Here is an 18,950-nt window from a genome sequence, read left to right on the forward strand (position 1 = left end):
TAAGGCTATGCCCTCTCACCTTAAAATATTTGATTTTTCAATCCTGGGAGAAAGTTTCTGACTATCTACCCTATCTATGTCCCTCACCTATATACTAAAACTCTTGTTTGTTTGTTTATTTGTTTGTTCCTGAACTACAGCCAAAATGGGACTCTATAGCGCGACAATTTTAAGCCCACCTTACTCACCGTCGTCCCTTTGGTGCTAATGGAAGAAGTTTCATTGTAATTGGTGTTATATTTTTAAAGTTATTCACATTTTAAAGTTTAAATCTATCTCTGAGGGAGGGAGGGAAGGAGGGAGGGAGGGAGGGAGAGAGGGAGGGAGAGAGGGAGGGAGGGAGAGAGGGGGCGGAAGGGAGGGAGAGAGGGGGCGGGAGGGAGGGGGAGGGATGGGGAGGAGGGAGGGACGATAAGGGGGGTTGAGGGGGATGGAGTGGGGGGGAAGGGGGGAGGGGAAGGGGGAGGGGAGTGGGAGAGGAAGGGAGGGAGGGGAGGTGAGGGGGAGGAGGAGGGGAGGGGGAGGGGAAGGTGGGGAGGGGAAGGGGTGGAGGGGTGGAGGGAGGGGGGAGGGAGGGAGGGGGGCAGAGGGCAGGGGGTAGTTGGGGGGGGGGGGGAAGATGGTGCTGCCCCAAAGCAGGAGTGTTTTGGGCCCAACGGGTCCATTTGGTCTGGTTGTTTTATATAGTTCTCTCACATCTTCCCACAACCTCCGGCATTCCAGAGAAAATGATGCACGTCAGCCCAACCTCTCCCTGCAGCAAATACCCCCGAATTAAGGCTTAAATCTGGTGAACCTCCTCCGAACCCTTTCTAGAGCCTCCACATCCTTTCTGCATTGGGCTGACCAGAACAACAGACAAGACTTCAAATGTGGCCTAACTAAGGTCTGACCAAGCTGATTATTTCCCATGGGCCTGCAATCTTTCTCACAGCTGGTTTTGGACTATTCCATGAAGCCCTTTCACCACCAATGAATAAGACCATGTATTTTGGAACATTCATTGTTACCTGAAGGCACCGATAGAGAGACTTGGTTTCAATAGCAATTTCTGCGGCCTAACATTGTGGAGTTGGCGGCCTTTGCTGGGGACCGACCGGGAGCTCCATCGTGGGAGCCTGCGGACTGACCATCACGGAGTTTGCGATCCTTGTCGGGAGTCGCTTTGGGGCTCCAACCGTGGGTGCTGGCAGACTTTAACATCGCGGAGTCTGTGATCTCTGGTTAGAGACCGACATCGAGGACTCTGAGCCACGTGAACTTCGGCCGCCCCAACGTGGGAGTTTTGTTCGCCCCGACGCGGGAGTTTCGATTGCCCCGCACGGGAACTTCGACCGCCGGCTGAGGGAGCTTCGACCGCCCTGACTACAGTTTAACTGCCCCGACCACGGGAGAATAAAGGGGAAGGAAATTGTACTTTATTGCCTTCCATCACAGTGAGGAATGTGGGGAATCCGCTGTGGTGGATGTTTATGTTAACTTTTATGTAGTTGTGTGTCTTGTTGCTTTTTTTGTATGGCTGTATGGTAATTCAAATTTCACTGTACCTTAATTCGTACATGTGACAATAAACTGACCTGAGAAAGATAGAAACATAGAAAATAGGTGCAGGAGGCCATTCGGTCCTTCGAGCCAGCACCGCCATTCATTGTGATCATGGCTGATCATTCACAATCAGTAACCCGTACCTGCCTTCTCTTGATTTCACTAGCCCACTCACTCAACCTGTCCAGGTCACCCTGCAACCTCCTAACATCCTCTTCGCAGTTCACACTGCCACCCAGCTTTGTGTCATCCGCAAATTTGATAATGTTACTTCTAATTCCTTGAAACCATGAAACATTGAACTGCCCGAGGGAACTGGTAATAATGGAATCATATCCTCCCTTTAAACAATTTCTCAACAAGAGTCTAAAGAAGGATTTTGACGTGAAACATCACCTATTCCTTTTCTCCAGAGATGCTGCCTGACCCGCTGAGTTACTCCAGCACTTTGTGCCTACCAGCATCAGTAGTTCCTTCCTACACACTCTCAATAAGTGTGTCAGCCTCGACTTTTCTGCCCCAGTATCTGAAGTGCAAACCCACATCCCTCTCACTCTGAAATGAGTTTGCTGGCTACAGAACTCCAGATGACATGGGATTCTTACAAATGTTATGTCCATTCGCTGTTACTCAGATACTTTATTAAAATGAATTGTAATTAAGTTTTGGAATTCTTTTCCAAAGGTATGCTTGGCTTCATACTGTAGGTCAGGGTATTGAGTAGAAGAGTCAGGAAGTAATGAGGCAGCTCTATAGGACTTCAGTTAGGCCACATTTGTGGTATTGTGTGCAGTTCTGGTCGCCCCATTACAGTAAGGATGTTCTTGGCTTCTCTGCGCCCTTTCTTGGCTTTAGAAAGGGCGTAGAGGAGGTTTATGAGAATGGTGGCTGGATTAGAGGGATTAGCCACAGAGAGAGGTTGGACAGACTTGGATTGCTTTCTCAGGAATGCCAGAGGTATGTAAAATTATGAGAGATGTCGATAGGGTAGACAGGATGGAAAATTAAATACGAGAGGACATGACTTTAAGGCCAGAGGGGTAAAGTTTTAACAAATTCAGTTTAGTTTATTATTGAGATGTGGGGGGCAGGATTTTACTTTTTTACGCAGAGGGTGGAGATGCCTGGAACGTGTTGCCAGGATTGGTGGTGGAGGCAGATATCATAGTTGCACTAAAGAGGCTTTTGGATAGGTATATGGATATGCAAGGAATTGAGGGATATAGATTGTGTGCAGGTGTGTAAGAAATGGTCTTGACATTATGTTCAGCACAGACATTGTGGACCAAAGAGCCTGTTCTTGTGCTGTACTGTTCTATGTTCTAAGTTCTAAAATTGTGATTTATAATTCTAAGTTAAAAGCAGCTAATATTCTAGCTCTCTGATGAAAAGGGCAACAGGTCCACGAGGCAGGTGCCACACCTTGGCATTACGGGACTTGGAACATGGCTGATCTTTGCACCTTGGCCTCAGCTTTTCCTAAGGCCAGCAGAAGATTCCAAGCAGGTGGCTGTTCCCAGGAGCCAGAGTCCTTGATGTTCCCAACCAACTCACAGCAGGATCCTCACACTCCTAAGCTTCGGCTCAGAAGAAAAGTTAAAATTAAGAATTACCTCAAGAGAGTCATAGAGTCATGCAGCATGAAAACGGGCCCTTCGGGACTCTATTTTGGGACCTCTAACTTTTAAGTTAGACAGGACTTCCTCTGAAGAGTTAATGATCTGCTCCAGACACAATTCTGGCCATTGGGGACATCGTTATTTGTATTTGGACATTCATCAGTTACAGTTGTTCATCTGTACACTTGTGAAATATGTGACATTGAACAATTGTTGATTTTATTATTTTAACTGCCATAAATTTCAAACCTGTGACCTTGTGAGGAGATACATTCAGTAAATGCTGTTTGATGCATGGTAATGTTGGAGAGGACAAGGCAGGAGAATGAATGTTGTACAGTCACTCCTCCAGTTCAACACTTCCTCCATAAGCAGCTGTTATGTTGGGCAGAGGAGCCTTGAAACCAGGGTGAACCGTGCCAGTCACAGAGACACTGCTGTTAGCAAGGGTGAGGATGAATTATATGAATAAGCACCCGTGGTCGTCAACACACTGAACATTGCACAGTGATCTTTCTCCTTGTTAAATTCATTCAATTCCCAAGTTGTTAGTATCAACCAGCTAGAATTGGCAGGAATATTGAACAATGTTGGTGTAAATGCAATGAATTTGTTTAATCCTTTTGGTTCTCTCATCCCATCTCTACACTCTTGCCATGCTTAAATAGGTTGGGTTACTCTGAGCACCGACACAGGCAGAGATTATCATGCCACAGAGACATAGATTCACAGTCAGAGTCTTTAGTTTAGTTTCCTTTTGTTTCGAGATACATCGTGGAAACAAGCCCTCCGTCCCACCGAGTCCGCACCGACCAGCGATCCCCGCACACTAACACTACCCTAGGCACACTAGGGAAATTTATATTTATACCAAGACAATAAACCTACAAACCTGTACGCCTTTGGCATGGGAGGAACCCGAAGATCTCGGAGAAAACCCACGCGGAGAACGTACAAACTCCATACCAACAGCACCTGTAGTCAGGATGGAACCCGGGTCTCTGGCGCTGTAAGGCAGCAACTCTACTGCTGTACCACCGAGTCCGTCTGTCATACAGCACAGAACCAGGCCCTTCAGCCCACCTACTCTACACCGGCCAAGATTCCCATCTCAACTGGACAGAGGGAACAATTGAACGATGTGCTCCAAGCTTCCCTGAAGAATGTCAGACACTTTTTTTAATCAAAAAGAAAGTATTGTTCTGGGTGGAGCATGATTGTATCATTAGCTGGTCGTAACCTGAGACCCCAGAAACTCGACCAGTGACTTTGCATCAATAACATCATTCCCATGCAGCACTCTTGGAGAAATTAATTCATATTGTCTAGGGGTCTCTGTGTTTGGGCATTTTGGAAAAACTACAGGGTTTGTTACACCAGGCAGGAACCCCACTCGAGTAAGACTCCTCAATGCCTGCACCTCCTTCAGAATACCATCCACATCAAAATGTTAACATCAACCTCACCCCTCACCCCTCCAAACTCATCCCTCACCCCTCCAATCCCACCTCTCACCCCTCCAATCCCACCCCTCACCCCTCCAAACTCATCCCTCACCCCTCCAATCCCACCCCTCACCCCTCCAATCCCACCTCTCACCCCTCCAATCCCACCCCTCCAATCCCACCCCTCACCCCTCCAATCCCACCCCTCCAATCCCACCCCTCACCCCTCCAATCCCACCCCTCACCCCTCCAATCCCACCCCTCCAATCCCACCCCTCACCCCTCCAATCCCACCCCTCACCCCTCCAATCCCACCCCTCCAATCCCACCCCTCACATAGTACGGTACTTTATCTGTCACATGTACTGAGGTACAGTGAAATTCGTTTTTGTATACAGTCCAGTACTAGTATCACTATACAGAAACACTTAGATACATCTTAGATAAGCATCTCAGATCCGGTACACTGTGCACTGTATATCAGTAATACACTGAGATATATGAGCATTTAAAAGATTTTTGGAAAGGCACATGGATGGGAAAGGTTCAGAGGGAAATGGGCCAAACACAGACAGGTAGAGCTAGTGTAGATGGGGCATCTTGGTCAGAGTGGGCGTTGGGCTAAAGGGCCTGTTTCCATGCTGTACGGATCTATGACTCTTAAGTTCCTTCACATCGTTAACCCTTCATCGCCATTCTCTGACCCACATTCTGGCATTAAACCTGGAACTACACAGTAGTCCCTTACAATATACTATCCTTAACACAACATAAATTCATCACCTTGGAAATTGCAGGAGGAGATAGCAGATGAAGTCACCAAATTCTTGGTCAAACAAGGCTCTTCCATGCTCCATCTTGTCCTTTCTCTAGTTTCCCTCTCCCCTGACTCTCGGTCTGAAGAAGGGTTTCGACAGGAAACGTCATCCATTCCTTCTCTCCAGAGATGCTGCCTGACCCGCTGAGTTACTCCAGCACTCTGTGAAACGTCACCTATCCATGTTCTCCACAGATGCTGCCTGACCCGCTGAGTTACTCCAGCACTCTGTGAAACGTCACCCATTCCTTCTCTCCAGAGATGCTGCCTGACCCGCTGAGTTACTCCAGCACTCTGTGAAACATCACCTATCCATGTTCCCCTGAATGCTGCCTGACCCGCTGAGTTACTCCAGCATTTTGTGCCTATCTTGGTCAAACAAATTGGTTGCAATTGAAGGTAATTTTCTTCAGACAGAACTCAAAAAATGGACATCATTAAAAAACCTCTTAAAACATAAAGTACTCATTGATTATGTGATCCAGTAAGAAGCGAAGTTGAATTGACTGGACAGTGATCTCATGACATTTACTATGATGACTTGCAGTAAACCGGTCCATACAGAATGATCAATATTCAGTCACGGCATTGTGAGAACCAAAGAGATCCATTTAAACCAAGAAATTGTTCCAAGGTATCTTTCTGGATAATAAATGACCTGGTATTGGCAGCACATAACAATAATACCAAAATGAATATTCCCATAAAGTCAGGCTTGTTCAATATTTCCTTCCTTATCCTTCTTAATAACAGCTTCAATAAACATGAGACATTAATGCATCTGACATTTAGCTTCATTTATTATTGTTTCAAGACATGCATCTTAAGTTGACAAACTGAGCCATACACATGCAAAAGCCCCCTGCAAAGATCTTGGAATGGTATTTATTCAAAGCTTTGAAGATAGTCAGCTAATTTTAGTGGGCTTTTATTCTTCATGGGCTTTTTCCTTTAGTTCCAGCAAGGCTATCATATTTCCTCATATGTTCCATGAACACAACTACGCCTCTCTATTTTATTGGTTCCATCTGGACCCATATTCGTGCTGGGATGGTGGGTTTCCGAGGGTGGAGCGTATGGGCTGTAACCCCATGTCAGGGCAGTCGTCCCTCAATCATCATTGCTCAAGTTGATTGTGCAGCATGGTGGCACAGCGGTAGTGCTTCTGCCTTACGGCGCCAGAGACCCGGGTCCGATCCTGACTGCGGGTGCTGTCTGTGCGGAGTTTGTACGTTCTCCCCGCGACCATGTGTGTTTCCTCCCAGATCTTCAATTTCCTCTCACACTCCAAAGACGTACAGGTTTGTAGGTTAATTGGCTTGGTATAAATGTAAATTGTCGCTAGTGTGTGTAGGATAGTGTCGGTGAATGGAGATCACTGGTCAGTGCAGGCTCGGTTGGCTGAAGGGCCTGTTTCCACGCTGTATCTCTAAACTACACTTAAAACTAAGTTCCAGTATTATTCTGCAATTTTGGAATACTCCAGTTTTAGGTAATAACCAACTCCCTCCCACCCACCCCATTTCCCCCCTTCTCTTCCCTGCTTCCTGCCTAGATGTGCACCCATTTCTCCCACCATCCTGTCCCCAGTCTTTCCCCTTTGCACATCCCCTTCCACCAAAATCCTTTCCTCTTGCTTCACATGTCACTACCCTTCTTTAGTTTAGTTTAGACATACAGCGTGGAAACAGGCCCTTCGGCCCACCGAGTCCACACCGATCAGCGATCCTCTTACATCATGCTACACACACTAGGGATAAACCAAGCCAATTGACCTACAAACCTGTATGTCTTTGGAGTGTTTGAAGAAACCGAAAATCTTGGAGAAAACCCACGGGGAGAATGTACAAACTCCATACAGACAGCACCCATAGTCAGGATCGAACCCAGGTCTCTGGCGCTGTGAGGCAGCAACTTTATCGCTGCGCCACCGTGCCGCCCTATTTCCTGACTTCTTCACTTTATCCTCCTTTGCCAATCAAACTCCCCTCACCTGTATCCACTTATCTATTGCCAGGCTTTGTCCTGCCCCCATCTCTCTCTTTCCCTGCTGCAATCTGCCTGAAGAAAGGTCCCAACCAAAAATGCTGCCCATCCATGATCTCCGAAGATGCTGCCTGTCCCACTGAGTTACTCCAGCACTTTGTCTTTTTTGGCTCTTGCAAGGTTGTAACATTGCAGTTTGCTTGAACTTACCAAATGCAGAATGTTGGCTGCACTTCAGGTATTGATTAGGGAAGTAGAGGAGGGGTCGGGTAGGATGGAGATGATGGAGTTTTGGAGAGGGAATTTGAGAGACAGTTTGAGGATGTGGGCAACAGTGTGTCCACAGCAATGTGCGTGTGTATGTATCCTACTGGACATGTGGCTATCCTACTGGGCATGTCTTGGACCAGTCTTACTGGGCATGTCTTGGACCAGTCTTACTGGGCATGTCTTGGACCTCATTGCCATTGGCCATTGGTTGAGGAACTTGCTCTGTGGCTGCTGCCCAAGTTAAAGGAAACAATATGGAGAACTTTAACTACTTGATGTAGTGGAGATAGAAACATAGAAACATAGAAAATAGGTGCAGGAGTAGGCCATTCGGCCCTTCGAGCCTGCACCGCCATTCAATATGATCATGGCTGATCATCCAACTCAGTATCCCGTACCTGCCTTCTCTCCATACCCCCTGATCCCTTTAGCCACAAGGGCCACATCTAACTCCCTCTTAAATATAGCCAATGAACTGGCCTCAACTACCTTCTGTGGCAGAGAATTCCACAGATTCACCACTCTCTGTGTGAAAAAAAACGTTCTCATCTCGGTCCTAAAAGACTTCCCCCTTATCCTTATACTGTGACCCCCTTGTTCTGGACTTCCCCAACATCGGGAACAATCTTCCTGCATCCAGCCTGTCCAACCCCTTAAGAATTTTGTAAGTTTCAATAAGATCCCCCCTCAATCTTCTAAATTCCAGCGAGTACAAGCCGAGTCTATCCAGTCTTTCTTCATATGTAAGTCCTGCCATCCCAGGAATCAATCTGGTGAACCTTCTCTGTACTCCCTCTATGGCAAGAATGTCTTTCCTCAGATTAGGAGACCAAAACTGTACGCAATACTCCAGGTGTGGTCTCACCAAGCCCTGTACAACTGCAGCAGAACCTCCCTGCTCCTATTCTCAAATCCCCTCGCTATGAATGCCAACATACCATTCGCTTTCTTCACTGCCTGCTGCACCTGCATGCCTACTTTCAATGACTGGTGTACCACGACACCAAGGTCTCGTTGCATCTCCCCTTTTTCTAATCGGCCACCATTCACATAATAGTCTGCTTTCCTGTTCTTGCCACCAAAGTGGATAACCTCACATTTATCCACATTATATTGCATCTGCCATGCATTTGCCCTCTCACCTAACCTATCCAAGTCACGTTGCAGCCTCCTAGCATCCTCCTCACAGCTAACACTGCACCCCAGCTTCGTGTCATCCGCAAACTTGGAGATGTTGCATTCAATTCCCTCATCCAAATCATTAATATATATTATAAATAGCTGGGGTCCCAGCACTGAGCCTTGCGGTACCCCACTAGTCACTGCCTGCCATTCTGAAAAGGACCCATTTATTCCTACTCTTTGCTTCCTGTCTGCCAGCCAGTTCTCTATCCACATCAATACTGAACCCACAATACCGTGTGCTTTAAGTTTGCATACTAATCTCTTATGTAGGACCTTGTCGAAAGCCTTCTGGAAGTCCAGATATAACACATCCACTGGTTCTCCCTTATCCACTCTACTAGTTACATCCTCGAAAAATTCTATAAGATTCGTCAGATATGATTTACCTTTCATAAATCCATGCTGACTTTGTCCAATGATTTCACCACTTTCCAAATGTGCTGCCATCCCATCTTTAATAACTGACTCTAGCATTTTCCCCACTACTGATTTTAGACTAACTGGACTGTAATTCCCCGTTTTCTCTCTCCCTCCCTTTTTGAAAAGTGAGGTTACATTAGCTACCCTCCAATCTTCAGGAACTACTCCAGAATCTAACGAGTTTTGAAAAATTATCACTAATGCATCCACTATTTCTGGGGCTACCTCATTAAGCACTCTGGAATGCAGCCTATCTGGCCCTGGGGATTTATCGGCCTTTAATCCATTCAATTTACCTAACACCACTTCCCGACTAACCTGGATTTCACTCAGTTCCTCCATCTCATTTGACCCCCGGTCCCCTGCTATTTCCGGCAGATTATTTATGTCTTCCTTAGTGAAGACAGAACCAAAGTAGTTATTCAATTGGTCTGCCATGTCCTTGTTCCCCATGATCAATTCACCTGTTTCTGACTGCAAGGGACTTACATTTGTTTTAACTAATCTTTTTCTCTTCACATATCTATAAAAGCTTTTGCAGTCAGTTTTTATGTTCCCTGCCAGTTTTCTTTCATAATCTATTTTTCCTTTCCTAATTAAGCCCTTTGTCCTCCTCTGCTGGACTCTGAATTTCTCCCAGTCCTCTGGTAGGCTGCTTTTTCTTGCTAATTTGTACGCTTCATCCTTTGTTTTGATACTATCCCTAATCTCCCTTGTTAGCCATGGATGCACTACCTTCCCTGATTTATTCTTTTGCCAAACTGGGATGAACAATTGTTGTAGTTCATCCATGCGGTCTATAAATGCGTTCCATTGCATAACCACCGACAACCCTTTAAGAATCAATTGCCAGTCTATCTTGGCCAATTCACGTCTCATGCCCTCAAAGTTACCTTTCTTTAAGTTCAGAACCGTTGTTTCTGAATTAACTAAGTCACTCTCCATCCTAATGAAGAACTCAACCATATTATGGTCACTCTTGCCCAAGGGGCCACGCACATCAAGACTGCTAACTAACCCTTCCTCATTACTCAATACCCAGTCTAGAATAGCCTGCTCTCTCGTTGGTTCCTCTACATGTTGGTTTAGAAAACTATCCCGCAAACATTCCAAGAAATCCTCTTCCTCAGCACCTCTGACAATTTGATTCACCCAATCTATATGTAGATTGAAGTCACCCATTATAACTGTTTTACCTTTGTTGCACGCATTTCTAATTTCCTGTTTGATGCCATCCCCAACTCTACTATTACTGTTAGGTGGCCTGTACACAACTCCCACTAGCATTTTCTGCCCCTTAGTGTTTCGCAGCTCTACCCATATCGATTCCACATCCTCCAAGCTAATGTCCTTCCTTTCTATTGCGTTAATCTCCTCTCTAACCAGTAACGCTACCCCACCTCCTTTTCCTTTCTGTCTATCCCTCCTGAATATTGAATATCCCTGGATGTTGAGCTCCCAGCCTTGGTCACCCTGGAGCCATGTCTCCGTAATCCCAACTATACCATAATCATTAATAACTATCTGCACATTCAACTCATCCACCTTATTACGTATACTCCTTGCATTGAGACACAAAGCCTTCAGGCTTGTTTTTACAACACTCTTACCCCTTATACAATTATGTTGAAAAGTGACCCTTTTTGATTTTTGCCCTGGATTTGTCTGCCTGCCACTTTTACTTTTCACCTTGCTACCTATTGCTTCTACCCTCATTTTACACCCCTCTGTCTCTCTGCTCATGCACCCATCCCCCTGCCACATTAGTTTAAATCCTCCCCGACAGCACTAGCAAACACTCCCCCAAGGACATTGGTTCCATTCCAGCTCAGGTGCAGACCGTCCTGTTTGAACTGGTCCCACCTCCCCCAGAACTGGTTGATGAGATGTCATCCTCAACCCAAGATGTGCTAATTTAGTTTAGTCTAGTTTAGAGATACAGCATGGAAACAGGCCCTTCTGCACACCGAGTCTGCGCCGACCAGCAATCCCTGCACATTAACACTGTCCTGCACACTAGGGGCAATTGATACAAAGCTAGTGTATGATACCAAGCTGATGTATTCAAGAGAGAGTTAGATGTGGCTCTTAGGGCTAATAGAACCATGGGATAAGGGGAGAAACCAGGAATGGGGTACTGATTCTGGATGATCAGCCATGATCGTATGAATGGCGGTGTTGGCTCGAAGGGCAGAATGGCATATTCCAGCACTTATTTTCTGTGTTTCTATTTTTCTACTTCACGTACAAATCTGTATGTCTTTGGATTGTGGGAGGAAACCAAAGATTTTGGAGAAAAACCATGAGGTCACGGGGAGAAGGTACAAACTCCAAAAAAGACAGCACGCGTTAGGATCGAACCCGGGTCTCTGGCGTGTAAGGCAGCAACTCTACCGCTACGCTACCATGATGCCCATGCCTTGCTAAAGCCTTTTGAGATATTGTTTAGGTATATTTTATTGAAACAACCTTTATCACAATGTCATATAATTCATATATGTCATACATGTACATATATCTCTATCTCTTTTTAACACTTTCTCTCTCTCTATCTCTCTCTCTGTCAACATCCCATTAAACCATTAAACTATCACCTTTAAACTATTAGTATAAGAAAATAACTGCAGATGCTGGTACAAATCGAAGGTATTTATTCACAAAAAGCTGGAGTAACTCAGCAGGTCAGGCAGCATCTCGGGAGAGAAGGAATGGGTGACGTTTCATGTCGAGACCCTTCTTCAGACTGATGTCAGGGGGGCGGGACAAAGGAAGGATATAGGTGGAGACAGGAAGATAGAGGGAGATCTGGGAAGGAGGAGGGGAAGAGAGGGACAGAGGAACTATCTAAAGTTGGAGAAGTCGATGTTCATACCACTGGGCTGCAAGCTGCCCAGGCGAAATATGAGGTGCTGTTCCTCCAATTTCTGGTGGGCCTCACTATGGCACTGGAGGAGGCCCTTGACAGAAAGGTCAGACTGGGAATGGGAGGGGGAGTTGAAGTGCTCGGCCACGGGAAGATCAGTTTGGTTAATGCAGACCGAGCGCAGGTGTTGAGCGAAGCGATCGCCGAGCCTGCGTTTGGTCTCGCCGATGTAAATAAGTTGACATCTAGAGCAGCGGATGCAATAGATGAGGTTGGAGGAGGTGCAGGTGAACCTTTGTCTCACCTGGAAAGACTGTTTGGGTCCTTGGATGGAATTGAGGGGGGAGGTAAAGGGACAGGTGTTGCATCTCGTGCGGTTGCAGGGGAAAGTGCCCGGGGATGGGGTGGTTTGGGTAGGAAGGGACGAGTGGACCAGGGAGTTACGGAGGGAACGGTGTCTGCGGAAAGCAGAAAGAGGAGGGGATGGGAAGATATGGCCAGTGGTGGGGTCCCGTTGTAGGAGACGGAAATGTTGGCGGATGATTTGTTGGATCCGCTGGCTGGTGGGGTGGAAGGTGAGAATGAGGGGGATTCTGTCCTTGTTACGAATGGGGGGAGGGGGAGCAAGAGCGGAGCTGCGGGATGTAGAAGAGACCCTAGTGAGAGCCTCATCTATAATGGAAGAGGGGAAGCCCCGTTTCCTGAAGAATGAGGACATCTCTGACGCCCTAGTGTGAAACACCTCATCCCGGGCGCAGATGCGGCGTAGACGGAGGAATTGGGAGTAGGGGATAGACTTTTTGCAGGAGACCGGGTGGGAAGAAGTGTAGTCCCGATAGCTGTGCGAGTCAGTGGGTTTATAGTAAATGTCCGTCACTAGTCTGTCTCCTGTGATGGAGATGGTGAGGTCCAGAAACAGGAGGGAGATGTCGGAGATAGTCCAGGTATATTTAAGGGCAGGATGGAAATTGGAAGTGAAGTGTATGAAGTCAGTGAGTTCTGCATGGGTACAAGAGGTAGCACCAATGCAGTCGTCGATGTAGCGGAGGTGGAGTTCGGGGATGGGGCCAGTGTACGCCCGGAACAGGGATTGTTCGACGTACCCGACAAAGAGGCAGGCGTAGCTAGGGCCCATGCGAGTGCCCATAGCTACGCCTCTGGTTTGGAGGAAGTGGGAGGAGTCAAAGGAGAAGTTGTTGAGGGTAAGAACCAGCTCTGCTAGGCGGAGGAGAGTGTTGGTCGATGGGGATTGGCTGGTTCTACGGTCGAGGAAGAAACGGAGGGCTTCGAGACCATCCTTGTGGGGGATGGAAGTGTAGAGTGACTGGACATCCATGGTAAAGAGGAGGAAGTGGGGGCCTGGGAACCGGAAGTTATCCAGGAGATGGAGAGTGTGTGAGGTGTCTTGGTGGGGAGGGATTTAACCAGGGGGATACGATGGAGTCGAGGTAGGTGGAAATAAGTTCGGTGGGCATGAGCAGGCAGAGACAATGGGTCTGCCGGGACAGTTCTGTTTATGGATTTTGGGCAGGAGGTAGAATCGGGCCGTGCGGGGCTGGGGAACTATAAGTTTGGAGCTATTGTTTGGAACTATAAGTTTGGAGCTATTGTTTGGAACTATAAGTTTGGAGCAATCAAAACTATTGATAGACACAAAATGCTGGAGTAACTCTGCAGGACAGGCAGCATCTCTGCAGAGAAGGAATGGGTGACATTTTGGGTCGAGACGTTTCTTCAGTCTGAAACGTCACCCATTCCTTCTCTCTAGATATGCTGCCTGTCTTGCTGCGTTACTCCAGCACTTTGTGTCTCTTTCCGGTTTAAACTAACATTTGCAGTTCCTTCCTGCACACCATTAAACTGTTTTAGAATGTGCCAGATTCCACTTTTACTATTCCAGTCAATTAACCAATTGTGTGTAATAATTCTGCTTGAGGCACAGGCAAAGCAGGGAAGTGGGCAATTCATTAACTGTGCGGATTTGGCAGAGAGCAGTGGTCTTTCTCTCTCACTCGATGAATGCTTTGATTGTGGCCAATTTTTGCCCATAATCAGGCTCCTTTTTATTTCTGCTTGTGATTTTTGTTGGTCTGTGTTAAACTGCAGAACTTTCCAATTGCTGAAAGTCAGAGTAATGATCCCACACAGATCATTTTAAGCAAGTTAAAGTGTGTGTTCATGAATATACAGGCGGTCGCTGAGGTTTTCAGAAAGATACTGCAGCCACCTGAACAGGAAACTTGGAATTGAAATTAAAATAGCAGGCTGAATGTCTTTTCAGTGGCGTTTGTAGTTGTTACTGTCTCTGGGTGGGACTGCTGCTCTACCAGCTGTGACATGTATTCAGTTCCTCTGCCCCTTTTGCTATTGTTGAGGCATTGAGCAGCCACTCCCGTGCCAAGGAGAAAGATGCAGTAAACTGCCACAAGCTCAGATCCAAGAGGAACTCGGGTTAAAAAGAGCTAAAGAGCCAATAATGTGATGGCTTCTTCTTCTTCTTCTTCTTGCGTTTGAGGCAGCAGAGGTTATGTAACGCCCTCCAGGCGCTGTAGCCAGTGCAATGTGCTGTTGTCGAGGGCCGTGAGGTCTACCCCTCCACCAGGGGGACGGAGGACAGTGCAGTCGAACATGCCGTGCTGCGCTGTTTGCTGGTCTGCTCCACACACGCAGGCTGCTGATGGACGCAACCCCCAACGATGCATGTTGGCGTTGAACCGGCCGACCCCTGTGCGGAGCCGGTTCAGGGCGACCCACTCTTTGTGGGGCGTGTCCGAGCCGGGTGGGGCTGTGGTGTTCAGTGCGACAGTGAATTGAGGAGGTGGCGATGTCTGTTCCCAGCTGGTTCTCCATGCTCCTAGTATGTTGAAACCGGAACCACAGAGGGTCGCTGCATGACGGGGGAAAGGGCGATGAGATGACAGGCGTTGAGGTCCCAGTTGCTGTGAATCCTGGGCGAGGTGGTGCAAAGGATGTTTGCCGTCCGATGGGGCCTTGCACACCAGCCTATGAGTGAAGAACTCTCTGCGAAGCTTGGCGGGTGCAATACCTGCGAGCACCAGCAGGAGATCCGTGGGAGTAGGGCGTAGGCAGCCAGTGATGATCCGCATGGTGTCGTTGAGGGTGGCGTCTAGCTTGCTGGTATGAGCGCTGCGGCACCATGCTGGGGCGGCGTACTCAGCGGCGCTGTACACGAGTGCAAGAGCACTGGTTCCAAGAGTAGATGTCCTGGCGCCCCATGACGATCCGGCCAAGCAACGCAGGAGGTTGTTCCGTGCCGAGACTTTAGCATGGAGAGCTTCAAGGTGTTGCTTGTAGGTCAGCTGCCGATCTAGTTTCACCCCGAGGTATGTAGGAAATGGGTTGTAGGGTAGGGGTGACCCATTGAGGGTGACGGTTAGTTAGCATTGAGCTTCCTTGGTGTTCAGGCCATTGTGGTAGTTTTTGCCACACTCAGTTTTAGTCTCCAGGTCTTAAGGTAGCCCGCGACAAGTTCCATATCCGCCGAGAGCACATCCTCAACATTTGACCAACTCCTGTCCGAGTGCAGTAGGGCCAAGGCATCTGCGTATCCATGTGGGCGCGAGGTCGTGCGTGGCAGATCGCGCAATGAATGTGATGGAAAGAAATGAGAGATAGAGTCATAGAATGACACAGTGTGGAATCAGGCCCTTCAGCCCAACTTGCCCTCACTGGCCAACATGTCCCATCTACACTAGCCCCACCTGCCTGCATTTGGCCCAAATCCTTCCAAACCTCTCCTTTCCATGTACCTGTCCAAATATATTTTAAATATTATTATGGTCCCAGCCTCACCTACCTCCTCTGGCAGTTTGTTCCACATCCCCACCACCCTTCAGAAAAAGTTACCCTTCAGATTTCTATTAAATCTTTTCCCCTTCACATTAAACCTATGTCCTAGTTAGGGATAGGGGAAACGAGAGATATAGACAATAATGTGGAGAGATAAAGAACAATGAATGAATGAATGAATGATTGAATGAATGAATGAATGAATGAATGAATGAATAGGTTTATTGGCCAAGTATGCATCTACAAGGAATGTGCCTTGGTACTCCGCTCACAAATGACAACACAAGCATACAGTTAACACATCAAAACAATAAGGATACAACATTACGGTCTAAACATGTGGGTGAAAATAAACCAGACAAAAAAGAGACTACAGACTTTGGTTCTTGAGTAGAACTATCACTCGTGGAAAAAAGCTGTTTTTATGTCCGGCTGTGGCTGCTTTGACAGTCCGGAGTCGCCTTCCAGAGGGAAGTGCTTCAAAGAGTTTGTGGCCAGGGTGAGAGGGGTCAGAGATGATCTTGCCCGCTCGCTTCCTGGCCCTTGCTGTGTACAGTTCGTCAATGGGGGGAAGGTTGCAGCCAACAACCTTCTCAGCTGTGCGAACGATCCGTTGCAGCCTCCGGATGTCGTGTTTGGTGGCTGAGCCAAACCAGACCATGATGGAGAAGGTGAGGACGGACTCAATGATAGCAGTATAGAATTGGACCATCATTGCCTGTGGCAGATTGTGTTTCCTCAGTTGCCGCAGGAAGTACATCCTCTGTTGGGCCTTTTTGACTGTGGAGTCGATGGTGGCCCCCCCATTTAAGGTCCCTGGAGATGATGGTTCCAAGGAACTTAAATGACTCCATAGATGTGACTATGGTGTTGTTGATGGCGAGTGGGGGGAAGGGAGGGGATCTCTTTGAAAGTCTACAATTAGTTCCACTGTCTTGAGAGCATTGAACTCCAGGTTGTTGCGATGACACCAGGACTCCAGCTGTGTCACTTCCCATCTGTAGACAAAAACAATGAACAAAGGTTTCGCAAAAAAGTAACGATGATAGAGGAAAAGTTAGTTTGTTGAGTGAAAACGAGAAGCTGGCTTGACTTAGGTGGAGGAAGGATAGAGAGAGAGAGGGAATGCCAGGGTTACTTGAAGTTAGAGAAATCAATATTCATACCACTGGGCTATAAGCTGTCCAAGCAAAATATGAGATGCTGTTCCTCCACTTAATTTTTCTCTGTACCCTGATCTGCAGGAAGTTTATAAAAGTATGAGAGGCATAGATAGGGCAGACAATCAGAACTAATTTCCCAGGCTGGAAATGCCAAAGACTAGAGGGATTACTTTGAAGTGAGTGGGGCAAAGATTAACGGAGCTTTGTGGGCATTGTGTTTTTACACAGGGTGCCTGGAATGCCAGTCCAGTGTCGGGACTGGAAACGTACAATTGCTGTGTTGAAGAGCATTTTAGACAGGTACATGGATCTGCAGAGAGTAGATGCATATGGATCAGGTCCTCGATTAGTTTAACGTGGAATCACATTCAGCACTGGTCTTCTGGGCCAAAGGGCCTGTTTCTGTGCTGTACTGGTCAATGTTCTACGTAATGTTCTTTATTCTTTGGAGCGTAGAAGGTTGAGGGGGGCTTGATAGAGGTTTTTAAAATTTTGAGAGGGACGGACAGAGTTGACGTGGGTAGGCTTTTCCCTTTGAGAGTGGGGAAGATTCCAACAAGGGGACATAGCTTCAGAATTGAGGGACAAAGGTTTAGGGGTAACATGAGGGGGAACTTCTTTACTCAGAGGGTTGTGGCTGTATGGAATGGGCTTCCAGTGGAAGTGGTGGAGGCTGGCACGATTTTATTATTTAAGAGTAAATTGGATAGGTATATGGATAGGAGGGGAATGGAGGGTTATGGTCTGAGTGCAGGTAGATGAGACTAGGTCAGGGAGAATGGTCGGCGTGGACTGGTAGGGCCGGACAGGCCTGTTTCCATGCTGTAGTTGTTATATGTTATATGTTATATGTAAGATGCTGCCAATCTACCAGCATTAATTAACAAAATTGCACATGATCAAAATTACTGTTGGCAATTCTTTTAGAGGTCTTTAAAAGAATGACAATTTTTGATCAGGCGATTGAAGAAATGCTGTTTGCTGAGAAGTGAGACCGAAACCAGACGTTTATTAAATCCATCGCTTATACACCGAGGAAAAGAAAGTTTAAGGTGAAGGGGAAAAGATTTAATAAGAATCTGAGGGGTAACTTTTTCACACAGAGGTTGGTGGATGCATGGAACAAGCTTCTAGAGGAGCTAGTTAAGGCTGGGACTATCCCAACATTTAAGAAACAGTTAGACAGGTACAAGGATAGGACAGGTTTGGAAGGATTTGGGCCAAACGCTTTGGGATTAGCGGGACATATTGGCCGGTGTGGGCAAGTTGGCCAAAGGGCTTGTTTCCACGCTGTATCAATCTATAACTATGACTTCAGATGAATGGAACTAAGAGGCTGGATCTTTGTCACTGTGTGAGTGTTGGCAGGTAGGGATGTGTGATCCCCAGTTTCCCAAGATGTTGTAGAGATTGGCACCACATCTTACTATTCATCCATTCCCACCTTTGTTGTTGTTGTTGTTCACTACTTTAGAACGGTAAAAACTGGGGCAAATGACAACCATACAGCTTATCCTGCAGCAGCCAATGAGAGCCCTATCCATTTAGCCACTGGCTGAATATCACTCCTTTTTGATGTAGGTTTAGGTTTCGGTTTGCATGCTATCCAATCAGATCAAGTATTATTAAACATAAATACAATCAAACTCAAGTACACGAGGTAAAAGGAAAGGTACTGAGGTGAGTGCAGAATATAGTCAACAACAGGAATAAGTGCTGGATTCACCAGTAGACTAGAGATTTGAGGCATGGGTGATTGTATCAGCCTATCATAGATACTTCTCTGGGACTGACACACAAACAGTCCACGACACTCCAACACCAACA

This window comes from Rhinoraja longicauda, chromosome 33, assembly GCF_053455715.1.
Source record: "Rhinoraja longicauda isolate Sanriku21f chromosome 33, sRhiLon1.1, whole genome shotgun sequence".
NCBI lineage: Eukaryota > Metazoa > Chordata > Chondrichthyes > Rajiformes > Arhynchobatidae > Rhinoraja > Rhinoraja longicauda.